Source organism: Cupressus sempervirens, chromosome 10 (assembly GCF_028749045.1).
Source record: "Cupressus sempervirens isolate cs-2001-9-10 chromosome 10, ASM2874904v1, whole genome shotgun sequence".
NCBI classification, from domain to species: Eukaryota; Viridiplantae; Streptophyta; class Pinopsida; order Cupressales; family Cupressaceae; genus Cupressus; species Cupressus sempervirens.
Window position 1 is genome coordinate 355781032 of NC_143127.1, and position 17472 is coordinate 355798503.

Here is a 17472-nt window from a genome sequence, read left to right on the forward strand (position 1 = left end):
CTATATATCACTTGGCACTTATATACTACTTGGCACCTATTGAAAATTTGACTCTGCACATACTATGGCTCAGCATACATAGTGTACTCAACTTCAATGTAGAAAGTGGTTAAGTGTATTGACACTCAAATGTCAAAACCATCTAAGGACCAACACATTTTTCTTCACTTTAAACTCACTAGACACAAAATGGGTAGATCTATATGCATTATACCTGGAAAATACAAACTCAATAATTCAATTTTGGAAGAAACAAATGGTAGATAATATTGTTGATAGCCCACATATTACATCCTTATACATTCACCAAAGATTCACTATATTTCCTAAAGAAGTCATAGAAAAATTATTGCAAGAAAAATATTTTTGGTACAGGTACGAATGACAACATCTACATTCAATGCATATGCATAGTTTTATTTGGCTACAAAATGCATCAAATATAGACATAATCAATTGGAATAACCAACTAAAATTGGATGAGGCAAGAAAATTCTTTGAATAATATGTTTCTGCATGGAATCCCCGCAATGAATCTTATAGATAGAACAAATTAAATTATAGCCTTAATAATGACCCTTGCTTGCTAAACACTCAACAAATTTTGTCATTTTACCCACTCATTGATTATGAACAAATAGTAAATACTCTACAATGACATAAAAAATGCATGGATTCAACATGTTTAGAAAAAAAGGAAACACAACACAATGTTGCTACAAAGCTCCATAGATACAACAAAAAACATCAACCTTAATATGTGACATAGACTGAAAACAAAACTTCTAATGCAACAAGAAATGATGATCAACTAAATATCCACAACCCACAAATGCTATCCATATAGGGGGCTAATGAAGACTGCCACCTAGTCACCTCATGGAAAGTGGTGCTCAACTACATCTCAAAATATACCTCAAAAATTGAGAAAAAAAAGAAGATACACACTACCATTTAGAAATAAAAGCTAATACAAGTTACAAATTGGATGATAATGCTTTAATTGCATATCAAAAATTTGTGATGAGATTCATTGTAGAATGTGATTTTGGTGCACAAGAGACATGCCATAGACTGCGAAAATTGTCCCTTAAGATTTGTAGTCAACCCTTTGTCTCTTTAAATGTTAGCAAAAAAATTCTACATCAAATCAACAACTCGGTAATTGAAGAAGAATTGAGCACCAATTATATCCACTCCTATACTAAATGACTCCTTAAACTAAACTCTTTGTCACTCATTCAACAACCCAGACATACTCCTACTCATCTAGACATAGTTAAAATCAATGGCAACAAAGAAAAATAAATGCAATTGTCAATTTCTATCCCTTTTCAAAAACATTCCAGAGGAAAATGATGATACATTCAAAATATTTTTCTGAATTAAATTCTTACTATATAAACCATTTCAATATATCAAAACAAAAATTGGCATTATGATAGAACATATTTTGAAAAATTGGAAATCACTACAATCAACAAATTATAAAGCTTGACACATTGTAAACTTCAAAACATACCCATAATAGAATCACTAGATCATAGTGACAATGATGGTCTCCATATTCACTAAGATTTAGAACTATACGAATGGGAGGTATTATCGCAAATGGGTGCTTCAAGTAACTTCAACATTAATGTTTTCACATTAAGGTCATTTTTTCTATTAGTGACTCAACACTTATTTAGGTGGTTACATTGCTACCAAGATCTATAGGTTCTATTGAGTTGATCATTCATCCAATAGTGTTAAGCAAGTGTCTTAGTTGCTACTAAGCTAAATAGATAGTTTGCAGTTCATGCCAAGCTTCACAATATCTATCGAGCATTAGAGACAGTTTATAGTATAACCTAAGCATAGTAGTGTCTATCAAGATATCCAATGGAGGTGATGAAGAATCTAGCATTAGTCAAGCTCTATAAAGTTAACCAAGTTCTACAATATCTATTAAGCTCATGGTGTTAACAAATTAAATCTAGTGTTAATCAAGTTATGTAGTGTCCACCGAGTGACTCAATAGCTACCAAGTTTCTCAGTATTTATTGAGTCACGTCATGCTGACTAAGTTTGAGCTACTTGAAATTGATTAGTATGGATCGAGCTTCAACTTCAACTAAGTGCCAAAGTTTTTCAAGCATTGATAGTGTTTACCAAGTATCATAACATTACTGAGTTTGTCTTTTGAACTTGAGTTACAATAGATGGGCTGAATTTGTGAAATATGATGAAATTGGTATTATAGCCAACTTCAGTAAGTAGTTATTTGGATTGATATATATGTAACTCATTGTATCATATCCAAGTGTGTAATTAAGAATGAATAAAAAGTGCATTAGTGTGAATTGAAGAAGACTACAAGTAGTATATGGGATAAAAAAGATTTACCTATCACAACTAGGTGACCATTGCAATCAAGGAATCTCATTTAGCAAATTAAGTTGTAGATCATAGATAAACCATTGATTCATTCTAACAAGTGTATCAGTAAAATCCTTTAACTAGGTAGACTTAAAATCTTTTTCTAAATCTCCTAAACAAGTACATACTTCATTGTATGTTTGTAAATCCTTTAACAAGGTGGACCTCATAGCCCTTATTGCTCCTAATAGGGAAGATCACTAGAAGTGGTCAACTGTAAGCGTTAACATGTTAAAATTATACTACAATACTAAAGCATGTGGGTATCATCCCCACCCAAGTTTTTCTTTCTAATTGGAAGGTTTCTGGGTCACCATATCTTTTTTCAAAGTGTTATAAATGTTTTATTGCTTTCATTCTTTCATGAAATTAGATCAAAATAATATATGAAGGATTATTTGAAGAAGTAAGTTAAATTTTTATTGGTTCTTGATTCACCCCTCCCCTCTTAGTAACCTAGCCTACCTTGTATTTCCAACAATTGATATCAAAGCATTCAGTTCTCATAGAAAAGTTCAATAGCTTGAGACAAGATCAGAGGCAATGGAGGTATATAGGCTAGATAAGGCTATTGAGAATGAAAAGTTGGATATGGAATTGACCATTGGATAACTCAAGAAGAAAAAGGAGCAAAAGCCTCTATCATTCAAAAGAAGGAAAGATCCTACAACACAAATGGATGACACTCTCTACATTTAAGAAAGAATTGAAGACTTATGTCCATAAAGAAATTTAGATGAATCTAATGTAGCAATCAAATATCTATTGTAGAAGGATTACAATCTTCAAGAAGAAGTTGGAAAGCTAAAAAGTGAGCAAGAAATCCAATCAGTCAGATTATGTGAAGTAATGGAAGAAAAAGACAAAGCCAAAGAAGTGATAGAAGAAAAGGACAATGAAATTCAACAACTATCCCTTTAGCAAGAAGACTTTATTGATCAACTCAATGATGCAAATCAAGAGCTTATCAATCTAAGGATAGTGAATGAGAGATTGTAGAATGATCTTAGTATTGAAAAGAAAACCAATGAAAGATAGATGAAATCTCAAGAAAGTATGAATCAATTGAATAATTAAAATTAGTATAGACACAAAGGATAAATTGGATTAGGATAGATAGAAGAAGGTGAATCATCTTAGCAAGGAGCTCAAAAGAACAAAAGACCTACTTGCAATCATTGTGGTAAGATAGGGCATACATAAAACAAATGTTGGAGCAATGGTAAAGAAAAATTCAATGGAAAGTGTTACAGTTACAATAAGAATTGACATAGAGAAAATGAATGCACAGAGAAAATTTTTTTTGAAGGAAAGTGTCATAATTGTAATAAAAAAGGACACAAATATTTAGAGTGTAAGAGAAAGAAGTGGAACCTAACAAAAAAAAAAAGTGATTTAGCAATATTTGGATGGGATTGCAACACATGGTACACATGTCACTATTGTGGTGAGTTTGGGCACATTGGAGAAAACTATGTGAAACACCACATGAAGAAAAGAGATACTAGAAAGTGATGTTTTATTTCTACACAACTTGGACATCTTGGAAAGAACTCTATGAACACAAGAATAATTAGAGATGAAAGGAAAGCCAAAGTTTTCAATATCAAAAAACAAACGAGGTAGAAATGGGTACAAAAATCTCTAGAGAATGTAAGCCAAAGTCCTAAATTTGTTGATACCAAAATTAGTGACATGGGTGGCCCAATCATTTCAACTTAGTTTCCTATGGAGATTACTAGAACTATGATTAAGAATAAGTTATCTAACATCATATCCAACTAGCAAGCAAAAGGATCCATATCAACATTCAAGATGCACAAGGATCATCGTGTGATGATAGAAGCTCAAAACCTTACTGAGCAAGGTTGAGTCATAGGACCTTACTGAGAAAGGTCAGGTTGGGCATATATTTTTGGGATATAGATGTTGATTTGGTGACTCTAATGAGTACCAAGTTCAAACCAATGGTGGTAATCTTACCAAGATCAAAGTTCTCTAAGTTGGTAGTTCCTATCGAGTGACGAGACCTTATTGAGTTGAAGGAGTGTTCTGAGCATTAAAGATCAAACCAAGTGGAAGATATCTTGTCATCAAGTGAGTATGCATATGAAGCATTAATGATGATCAAAAAGAAGAAATTTTTTAAAAGGAAGGAATCAATTGTATTGTTTCACCATGAATTTTTAGAAAACTGAGTGAAGAAAGAATTCAGAGCCTTTGAGTGATTTAAGTAGTAGTTGTTGAAGATTCTCCCACATTCAAAACCCTACCAAGAGATGATATCTTCAAGAAGAAAAGTAAAGAAAGGGTTAGAAATATTGGTTTGTAGAGTAGAGAAAAATCACAAATTCAATCAAAGGTACTTCTTGTCCACAACATTCATTCATTCTATCACTATTCTATTTAGGAGCTTGGAATCCTATAGATGAATGAAGCATTCAATAAATTATGTGTGGATGGTGTTCTCAAACTGGAGCACAAACATTTGGAGATAAAGGGTTTAACACATATTCTACATATGCCGACGGATTTTCAAGTAAAATGGATTAGATTTATCCTAAGCTATGTTTCATAATGGACAATTATGGTTAGCTCATCCCATTATGATAACAAAGAAGATGATACATAAGATTATTGGACAGCCCATGTTGAGTAAAGAAAGGACCATTAAAACCCTTGGTTGGGCACAACTGACAAAGAAAACTCTTGCCGAGTGGGATGGAAGAGGCATGAAGATAGGTGGTGTGACTGACTTGAAATTAAAGTTTGGTATCCATAAAATTGCTCATAAGATCTATAGCTTAAGTCGGTTGAACAACATGTCATGTGAAGTGGTTGACTTGACATACAAGGTTGTGAAGAATAATCTACCTTTTGACCTTACCAAGTTCTTGGTAAATCAATTCAACAAGAACATGAAGAGCATCCGAGTGTCAAAGAATAATCTATGTAAGTTTAGTTCTCTCTTGACATTTTTATTCATTTATGTTTAGAAAATTTTCCCTTCTAAAAGAATTGTAGTATGGAAGAAAGATACTCCAACACTATACCAAATCAATGAGTTCATAGAAGAGATGGGAGAAAAAATTGACAGCATTATGGACAACTATTTTGAAACATTTAAGGAGAAAATGTAAAGAAAATTTAGGATTCCTAGTAAGCTTGTAGAAGATTATGAGCAAGATATATGTTTTATGGTTGACTATGAAAAAGTTTACATTAAAGTAGCTAGACCTAGAGTGGCATGGGTTAATCCTCTAAAATATGAGGTTAACGTAGATGACACTAAAGATATAGTTGAGGCTCTAGTGAATGAGCCTATGGATCCTAAGGAAACTTATTTTGGAATATATGATGATGCTAAGACTAGAATTGAGCTTGAAATCTAGTCACCTCAAAAAGTGAATAGAGGAAGGAAGAGGATAAAGAAGATAATCAATAATACCAAGTCGTCAAGCTCTCCTCCCATGATTACTAAGGGTAAAGGAGATGATGTAGAAGATGAAGATGAAGATGATGAAGTAGAGGAAACTAAATCTAAGGGAGAGGAGCCTCCCAAGAAGAAGGGAAAGCTTATAATAACCAAACCTGCTAAGTCAGGTCCTTTGTAGTGTTTATAAGAAGAACAAAAATTTCCAAGAAGCTAAAGTTGGGTGAAGATGATGTTAAAAAAATATATCTTTAAGAGGTCTACACCTATCCTTTAGGAAAGATTGAAGATGATGGAAGACAAATTAGGTATGGCATGTTTTAGGTCTCTTAAGTATGCAACTAGGAATGAAGAAGAGAAAAGCAGATTGAGGATACCCTTATGGAAAAATTGGGTAAGTGGAAATACTCACCTTATGAGCTTTCACAAAAAAATTATGATGAAATTTTGAAAGCATTTAAACCAAGATGGGATAGTGCAATGCAGACTATTAAGGACATGTGCAAACAAAACTTGAGATAGCTTATCCTAAGTCTCAGTGAGAAAGAGGTGAAGGAATATTTGAAGTAGAATGAGAAGAATCTCACTCTCAAATTCAATACATATTTGATAATTCTCAAGGAGATTGAATTTGTGGTGCAATCTACTACTACCACATGGAAAAATATCTATGGGTTGCACAAATCCTGTGACTTTATTGTGCATGTTGATGACAAAGATGGTAAAGATGAGGATGCGAAAGAAGAAGTAGAAACCGAGTATGATAAGATAGATGATGCAAATCTTGATGATGAGTAGGAAGAAAAGGAAGCTACTAGAGGAATCCTTCTATAAATATAGAGTATTGAAGAATCTAATGTAGAGAAGATTGCAAAAAATATTATGACTTCCTTTCCTTATTATCTGAGAAAAGACTTAGTGCAATCAAGCTTAGAGAAGGATTCTACCTACCAAGTTAGTTGTAGTTACCACTAGATTATCTTGCACTCAACCAATCACTGGATCTATATTGCCAAGTGTTTCATTGACTGAAGCGACCAACATTTTATCTACCAAGTAGCTAGTACCTCCAACATTAGGTTCTACCAAGTAGTAGTCAGGTACAAAAATTATTCAATTTGTCACTATATTCATTTCTATTCCATCTATTTCTACTATTATTTCAATATCAAGCTTATCCACATCTAGTGTAATGATAGTTGAGACTCAGAACCTCTACTAGGCATTGAAGTTCTCAATAAAGGAAAATAAATTGTTTCATCAGTAATTTCAAATGAAAAGGGTAAAGAGGAACAAATTTATTTGGATAAGGATATTATTATTCCTAATTGGGATATATCTATCCTTACTCTTCATCAAATGGATACCCTGGGAGAAATTTTGAAGAAAAGGGCTAAGCAACAAAAGCTTAGAGAAGAGAAGAAGAAGGAAAATCAAGTCCTTGAGGACATAAAGAGAATATATGTTGATGCTCTAAGTATTAAAGTTGATAGAAAACAACCTATTTTGGAGTAATTAGATGATATTGTTCATAAGTACAATGAATAATTGAATGGAAAAGAAAAAATATTTTAGAGAGATGAAAGGATATTTGAAAATAAAGTGTTGGAGAAAGTAGCACTAAAGATTGCTATAGATCAAATAGAACTATCTAACATTCTTACTACATTAGAAACATCTGTTAGTAATGTTGTTTCTTTATTTATTAAATTGAGCGACACATCTATCTTCACAAAGGAGATCAAGGATAAATTTTCCAAGATAGATAAGGATATGAAGTGTAGTGCCTGCCCTCGTTCACATTTTTTTGGACACATTGTTGCTATTATTATCAGACTATGTTACACTAGTTTTATGTTGATGGATTAGTGGTATTGTTTTGAGACTATTAGACATTATGTTATGGATTCAGTTGATATATGATGAGATCATTTAGACTTTACATTTCATGTATGCATGATGATCATTACATCACTTTTAGTTATTGATGATGATTAGTTAGATGGTTTATTATCTCATGTGTTTTATTATGGATACTTACCCCATACTTGCATGTGTATGGTGTGCATATTTGCTCTTATTGTATGGCATTTCTAATGTGGTTAAGGAAGGGAGTCATAGTCACCTGCTAGTCGAGATCTACACGATGCACCACTTCCTACCATTGCCTATTTAGCTTAGCATTATAAATATTGTACGTACATGCATGATCTTTATGTAGGTTATAAGTATCGGGTATTGACTTCTTTGAATTGCTAGGATGAGCATACCCTATTACACTATCTCAATGATAAGAGAAGGGAGATAAATTCTCAAGTCCAAATCCCAAACCCTTAAATCGTTGTCCTAGAAAAATAGGACAAGTATCTAGATATTTCACCCACCAAATGTGTCGGATGACATAATTCATGATTTTTAACCCTTTAGACTGATTTTGTATGAATTGTTCTATGATGGGTTTTCATATTTTATCTTGGAGGTCTATGGTGAATTTTCTATTAATTAAGTCTTAATAAATAGATTTAATTAATAAATTAATTATTTGGAGAAAATTAATATAATATCATGATCTTTGATATTTTGACTATAATTAATTAAATGAGAATTAATTGAGAAAAATAATTAAATAAAGGAAAATTAGCAATTAAAATTAATAATAATTATAAAATAATAATAAAGTAATAAATAAATAATAATAATAAAATTTATAAAAATTAAAATGAAAGTTATAAAAAAATTAAATAAAAGTTATAAACTTGCCTAGGAGTAAAGACACCTTTTTATTTCTCATATGTCAACAACATAGGGGTTAGTGCACCAATTAAGCACATGGTGTCTACAACCTTATGACTCATCTAGAAGGTTGGAATAGACTCATGCTTAGTTGTCAACACCTTGTAGTTGTTTCTAGAGACATTCTAGGTGCTTCCTGAGAGTCCTTTATATTCAAGCACTCCTAGAGGCTTAGGGAGAGCATTTTTGGGATCATTGGAAGACTCAGGAACTTTGGAGAAGGGAGGAGCTTGCTCTGCAGGTTTTTTGAGGAAAAGCAAATTAGCATCAGAATCCGAGTAGACTCTTATGATTTTGCGTATGTTATTTCCGCATCTTGCACTCCCTGTCTTCTTCGTGTCTTCCATATGTTTTTTGAGGGTTTTTCCTATTTTGGTTGTATGAATTCTCAATATGGGTAGTTAAAATTTATTTGAGAAAACCTTATGTGCATAGATCTGAAGAGATTATAGGGCTAGGGTTTAAATTTATAGCCAAATCCATTAGAAAATTAATTGAGTAAATTTGGAGAACAAATATTTTACGGATTTTCTTAAAATTGAAAGCCTTTAAATTATGTAGATATAGACACGTTTATTTAGATCTGCATACATACATACATACATACATACATACATACAATAAATCTCTGCAATACACACACACACACACATATATACATACACACACACACACACACACACATATATATATATATATATATATATATATATATAATTAGAAAAATCGAATATAGAATCGTAGTCGATAATCTTTATTAAAAAATCTGAATTTTGTTTCATGCGATTTTGATAATGTTAAAAAGAAAAAAATTTATATATATTTTGGGTGGGGTGAATTGTACCCCTCGTACCCGTGCCTTTAAATGGTCATTGGGTACCTGCTTACGCAGTGTACCCATGACAGTGCCATTAAGGCAACAGTCGCAGGGTACCCGCGACGGAAGTCACATTGGTGACAGTCGTTGATACGACAGCGGTTTCTTTTAAAATTTGGTTTTTTTTTTTTTTAAAGAAAGAATGTATGTCAAGTTATATGAAAGTTGATTTTATATTTCATTTTAATAAAAATGTTAAAATTAATAATTTTATATATATATATATATGTATGTATATATGTAAGTATGTATATAAGTTATTAGTAAATAATAATTATCATAATTTGATAAATGATTAGAATTGAAGGATGATCTTTTATAATAATGAATTAATAAATGGATTTAATTGGATTATGAAGAAAAGATGTGTATGAAATTAATTTGGTAAATTCTCATGTCAAAATTTACTATTAATGGGGGATGTTTGCAAATAACATTTATTTAAACAAAATATCATTTTAAAAATTGGAAGATCAATTTTTAGAGCTATAAGAGGAAACCTTTATTTCGGGAAAACATACAAAACATTCCTCCACTCAATATCTTAAATTGGAAACGGAAACTGAAACCTCCACACTGTTTTCAATTATGTAATTTTAAGCAAAACCAAAACATGTGCTTTCATTGCATATTCTTATGCTTATGTTTTGGGTTTTGGGTTGACTAGTGTTGACTAGTTATAGGACGTCTGCTAGAGGCTTGGGGGTTATGATTGTGATGTGATGGTGATGTTTTACTTTTGATCTTTATAAACCCAACCATGGCTATGTGATGGTATGCTCTAAGAAATGTTTCTAATTACTGATTGTTATTGTTTTCTGGTCTTCTTGTGGGAAGCTGAAATTCTTGTGTATGAGACATTTGACTTAACCATTTTTGAGTCATCAATCAGTTATCCTTGGGTTATTCTCAGGTCACCATGATGGGACTGAAATGTTGATTTATGATGTCATGTTGTGACATGTCTGACTCAACCATTTTGGAGTCTTCGATCAGTATGATTTGTGATATATTTTGGTTATTGAGAACCAATGGATACTTTTGATTATCAGGGATACCTTCAGTTGCCAATAGAGAACTGTTGTGGTCATGATTATCTATTATACTTTTTAGTTGACTCATGGAGAATTAATATTTATATTGTGGATTATCTTTTGTGATTTTGAGATTTATGATTCCATGAGCTTAGCGTAGGTTATCTGGTTGTAGTGTCAGGAAGTGGCTTGCAATGGGGGCTGAGGCCATAAGAGGCTACCAGGGTAACTCATTGTAAGTTGTTTTAATAAGTGAAAACATTCACACCTAATACTAACTAAATGAACCTAAAAAGATAATTGTTTTTTTCTCACCCATGCCTCGAGTGCTAGTACAAACTAGGATGGGAGTAGAGAGAACAATTGGTTGCGACCTTGCATTCCATAGTATGCCTTGTTAGTATGAGAGGATACTAGTGGTCGCATGAGGATTAGTAGGGACCCGTGGAGTTGTAAGCTAACCGCCAGGGTAACTTCTACATGATATATGCGATGACACTTTCCCGCTTGCATAGTAGGTTTCCTACATGTCATTGTGTGCCTTTTGGATTAGATGTCAATTTATGTGTTGGAACCTTGACTTAGTATACTTTTAAGATTCCTATACCTAGAGAGTATTTATACTTTGTGATTTGGATAGCCTATTTGGGACTTGAGATTATCTTCTCAGCATGGTGGGAGTGGACCACTTAGGTTCCATGCGGTCGGGTGGTAGTGTTTTTCCACCCTTATCATTTGAGATCCGTTCGAGACATCGTGGCTGATGCATCCTTTATGATGGTGGACATGTATCCTTATATTGATGATTAGCATATGTTAGATGATGTTATCTTATGCTTACATTTGCATGTTAGATTACTTTCTGCATATGATGTAGTATGTATAGGTGTGACATTCCTATTATGTTAATACCGATGATCTCTTCAATAGTTTGGAATGTTATGCTCGGAGAGATGGCTAGGATCCATGATGGTCTAATGATGCTATTTATAGTTGGGAGGAACCATGCACTTAGTTTATTATGTTTGATCTTTTATGATGGATGTCTATATCTTCTATGATGATGTATCATGTATGACATGTGATTATCTTTACTTTGTTGCATCATGGATTAGAATAGGATGATGTACCTTATTTCACATATGTATATTCTTTTAAGCTTTTCATACCCTGTGACATGTACAGTGGATGATTGAGCATTTAGAAATGTAATGTATAAACATTGGACTTATCATTATTATTTCATGTGGTTGTTGTATTAGATGGATTTAATTATGGTAGTTGATTTAGATGTAATTCAACATTAAGGGATCTTTAAAGAATGTAACTTGTTATGTATGTTATGTTTACTTTTAGATGGTTATTGCTATTGCTTCCTTATTTATGTATTAGTTTTAAATAATATTAGTTTCATGTAAAAAAAAAAATGCTATCAATTTAGTGAAATTCTAGGTTAATTCTTTGGATCCCTTGGTAGGGCATTACATTTGGTATCAGAGCTCTAGTTTCTACATTGGGAGCTCTGGGTATTTTGGAACAACTAGAACTTTGAACTATTAAGTGTATCTCTTCAACTTGAAAACTAGATGAACTGAAACAAAACCTGAACTGTTACTTGTATATTTTTCATACTTGAACACTTAGCTTTCAAAACTGAAAATTTTACTTAAATTGAACTTAGTCTATTAGAAACATGTGTCTTTTGATTGTAATAGTACTTTGTACTATTGTAGGATGGTATCTGGGACTAGGTCTTCTATTGGGGGCCGTGGTCATGGTAGAGCTATCAGTTTCCATGAGTCTGCCCATGGGGGATTCACTCATGAAGGGAGCAGAGGAGAGCACACTAGTAAGAAAGAGGAAGAGAGCCGTCGAGAGGACCAAGCTAAGTTTGAGGAGGTTAACTTGAGATAGATGATGCAAACCATTCTTGATCATCTACCTCTTGCTCATGAACAAACTAAAGCACATCAAACAGAACAAGAGCATAGACCTAGATCTAGGAGTCCTTGGAAGGATCGACAGAGGTCCATTGTGTCCACTCAGATGAAGGATCTTTTGAGATCCAAGGTCAAGCCTTTCAACGGGCAAGGTTTTGGTTATGTGGCCGAATAGTGGCTTATTTCCCTCGACAGGATTTTTTCCATGCAAGATTTCAACATCAATGTTAAGGCAAGATTTGCGATTACTAATTTGGAGAATTTTGGGGCCACTTGGTGGAAAATTGAGGAGAAGAAGCTGGGTATTGATATGAGCAGTGTCACTTGGGAACTATTCTTAGAAAGTTTCCACGAATGATTCCTACCAGAGGAATGAAGTAGCAAAGGGCAGATGAGTTTCATAATCTTAGGTAGTATACTATGATAGTGATCGAGTATGAGCACAAATTTTATGAGCTCATGTTCTTTTCAAGATTCAGTGAAAATTCAGCTCAGTTGACACAACACTTTATTAGGGGTTTGAATAATAGTATAATTGGGGGTGTCAAGGTATTTGAGCCAAAAACCCTCAAGGATGTGGTACGTCAAGCCATCCTTGTGGAACAAAGTGTCAACCTTGGTCAAGGAGGTTTTGTAGGAGCGCCAGCAGCATCAGGATCTAAAGGCAACTACAATTCAAGTGGTAACAAGAAGCCTTCTTTTTCTAAGGGGAAACAGTATCAGTAGTAGTCTCAGCAGATGCAGTAGTAGAAGGGATCAAATTCTCAGGCTCAAGGTGGTGGCAGAGGTTCTAACTCCAAGAACAACCTCAATACTCAATGCAATAAACAAAAGCAACCCAATCAGCCAGCTCAGAGCAGTCAGTCTTTTGTTAGCAGGAACAACCGTTAGCAATCGAATGCACCACCTATGGGTAAAGGATTTGGTAGAAATAAAGAATTTTTTTCATGTGGACAGATTGGACATTATGCAGCTCAATGTCCATAATGAGAACCTCAGTTTTTAGGACCTAGGCCTACAATTTCAAAGCCTACAGTTGGTGATGCAGGTAGAGCTCATAGAGTATTTGCAATAGTAGATCAGCATCAGGCAGATCATCAGGGGACAGTGGTTGAGACCACGGGTTCTATTTGAGGTATATATCTTTCAGTATTGTTTGATTTAGGAGCTATAGATTCATTTATTTCACCATCTATAGTTTCTAAGTGTAAGTTGGATGTGGTGAAGCAAGATTATGGTTGGCAAGTGGAACTAGCCTCGGGCATTAAGGTCTCCACAAATTTTGTAGTTCATAAGTGTGGGCTTAGTTTAGGAGGATTTGATACTATAGTTAACCTTCAAGTTATACCCCTTAGTTCCTATGATGTGGCTTTGGGCATGGACTGGCTTGGATCTCATAGAGCCAGTATAGATTGTAGGAAGAAGATTATAATGTGCCAAGATGACCAAGGGAATGATGTGAAGATAGTGGGGATACCAAGGCCTATATCTCTGTGGATGATTTTTTCTATGCAACTGAAGAGAAGTTTTCATAAGGGATGCCAAATATTTTCTATTATGGTAAATGATCTTGATGAGGAAGATCCTATGAGGAAGACTTTAGATCACCCAATTGTATAGGAGTACGCAAATGTGTTTCCAAGTGAGATTCCAGGCATGCCTCCAAAGAGGGACATCAATTTTAGCATTGACCCGATTCTTGGAGTGGAGCCTATCTCTAAAGCTCCTTATCGTATGACTACATAGGAATTGGGTGAGTTACATCTTCAGCTAGAGGAACTTTTGGCCAAACGTAGCATTCGACCTAGTGTATCACCATTGGGAGCTCAGTGCTCTTTGTGAAGAAGAAAGATGGTTCTTTGCACCTTTGTATTGACTATAGACAGTTGAATAAGGTGACTATTAAGAATAGGTATCCTCTACCTAGGATTGATGACTTATTTAATCGGATGAAGGGAGCTACAGTAGTCTCCAAGATTGACCTTAAGTCAGGATACCACTAGCTTCACATTAAGGAAGCTAATATTCACAAGGCCACTTTTTGAACTCGCTATGGGCATTATGAGTTCATAGTGGTACCTTTTGGGTTGACTAATGCTTCGCCAATTTTCATGAGTTTGATGAATGGTGTTTTTCGATCATATCTTTATAGGTTTGTACTTGTGTTTCTTGATGAAATATTGATATATTCTAAGTCTCAGAAGGAGCATGAGGAACACTTGCGATTGGTTTTATAGTTTTTAAGAGACAATCAACTTTATGCCAATGTAGCTAAGTGTGAATTCTTTAAATTTGAGATTTAGTATTTAGGGCATGTCATTTCAGGTGATGGTATTTCAATAGACCCTGCAAAGATTCAGGTGATAGTAGATTGGCCTACACTGAGTAATGTGTCAGAGATTCATAGTTTCATGGGCCTAGCTAGTTATTATCACAGATTTGTCCAAAACTTCTCTAGGATAGCACATCCTATCACTTCTCTTCAGAGGAAAGGAAAAAAGTTTGTATGGACGGAGAAATGTGAGGAAACATTTTAGAAGCTCAAAGAGCTTTTGACTAGTGCACCAATTTTAGCTATACCTAATCCAGAAGGTGATTTCATGGTGTGTACAGATGCTTCCCTTGAAGGGATTGGAGCAGTTTTGATGCAGAATGGACGAGTGATTGCGTATGAATCACGCATGCTCAAGGATCATGAGCTAAATTATCCTACAAATGATCTTGAGTTAGCAGCAGTAGTTCATGCTTTGACAAGGTGGAGACATTTCTTGTTCGGGCATAGATTCGAGCTAGATAGCAATCATCGCAGACTTTAGTACATTTTCACTTAGCCTAATTTGAATGCTCGCTAGAGACGATGGATGGAATTTCTATGTGAGTATTATTTTGAGGTAAAGTACATTTAGGGAAAGGAGAATGTGGTGGCAAATGCTTTGAGTCATAGGAGACATGTGATATCATCTATGACTCTTAGTGTGGATTTGAGGAGTCATATTCTTCAGGCACTTCCTACAGATTTTTGGTATTAGGAAGTGTGTAGAGAGATAGATTCAGGAAGAACTTTGGAGGGTAGGTTTGTAGGCTATGTCCAAGAGTTAGATGGTCATTTGAGACATTTGGGGAGGATTTATGTGCCATTACTAGATGAGCTTCGCACCTTGATCCTAGCAGAAGCCCATCGTATACCTTACTCAACACATCCAGGTGTCAAGAAGATGCATGTTGATTTGAGATGTTTGTTCTTTTGGTCTAGGATGAAGCGAGACATTGCTGATTATGTGGCTAGGTGTCTTGAGTGTCAAAGAGTCAAGGCAGAACACCAGCACTTGGCTAGACTTTTGCAACCAAATCTCATTCCTTCTTGGAAGTGGGACATCATCTCCATGGATTTCATTGTAGGATTACTTATGACTATTCATCGTCATGATGCTATCATGGTCATCATTGATCGGTTGATGAAGGTGGTGCATTTTTCACCAATCAAGTCTTCCTACACAACAACTTCTGTAGCTAATGTCTTCATGCGTGACATTGTGAGATTACATGGCATTCCTAGAAAGATTATTTCTGACAAGGATCCTGTATTCACATCCACATTCTGGACATCGCTGCACCATGAGCTTGGAGCACAATTAAATTTTAGTTTGGCATATGATCTAGAGACAAATGGTTAGATAGCGAGGGTGAATCAGGTTTTGGAAGATATGTTATGAATGTATGTGATGGATAGGCAGATACATTGGGAGGACTATCTCTACCTAGTGGAGTTTTCTTACAACAACAGGTATCATAATTCTATTAGCATGGCACCATTTCAGGCATTATATGGACATCCTTGTCGTACACCCTTGAGTTGGGACAATCTTGAGGATCACATCCTGTTGGGTCCTAAGATGCTTTGTGATATGGAGCTATAGGTAGTGCGTATCTGTGAGCACTTGACTACATCCTAGGATAGGCAGAAAAAGTATGCTAATGCACATAGGACAGATAAGCAGTTTGTTGTGGGAGATAAGGTTTTCTTGAGAGTGCATCTGTGAAAGAGTTTGATTCGATACAGAAAGGGTTCTAAGCTAGCACCTTGCTTTGTGGGACCATTCGAGATTCTTAAGAGGATTGGCTCAGTTGCTTACCACCTTGCTCTGCCGCCTAGCCTAGCTTGCATTCATGATGTTTTCCATGTTTTAGTACTTAGGCAATATATCCCTGTTGTTGTACATGTTCTTGATTGGAATGCATTGCAAGTAGAGGATGGGTAGCTGGCTTTGGAACCAGTTCATATTTTGGAGCAGCGGGAGTTGACCCTCAGGGGTTGAACCATCGAGTAGGTAAGGGTCCAATGGGACCCTACTGATCATTCTTCAGCTATATGGGAGGATGCAGCTAGATTATGAGAGTTATATCCCTACTTGTTTGTAGGCTTTCAGGAGTAAGCCTAACCCAAGGGGGGGTGGATGTAGTGCCTGCCCTCGTTCACATTTTTCTGGACACATTGTTGCTATTATTATTAGACTATGTTAGACTAGTTTTATGTTGATGGATTAGTGGTATTGTTTTGAGACTATCAGACATTATGTTATGGATTCAGTTGATATATGATGATATCATTTAGACTTTACATTTCATGTATGCATGATGATCATTACATTGCTTTCAGTTATTGATGATGATTAGTTAGATGGTTTATTATCTCATGTGTTTTATTATGAATACTTACCACATACTTGCATGTGTATGGTGTGCATGTTTGCTCTTATTGTATGGCATTTCTGATATGGTTAAGGAAGGGAGTTGTAGTCACCTACTAGTCGTGATCTACATGATGCACCACTTCGTACCATTGCCTGTTTAGCTTAGCATTATATATATTGTATGTACATGCATAGTTTTTATGCAAGTTGCAAGTACCGAGTATCGACTTCCCTGAATTGCTAGGATGAGCGTATCCTATTACACTATCTCAATGATAAGAGA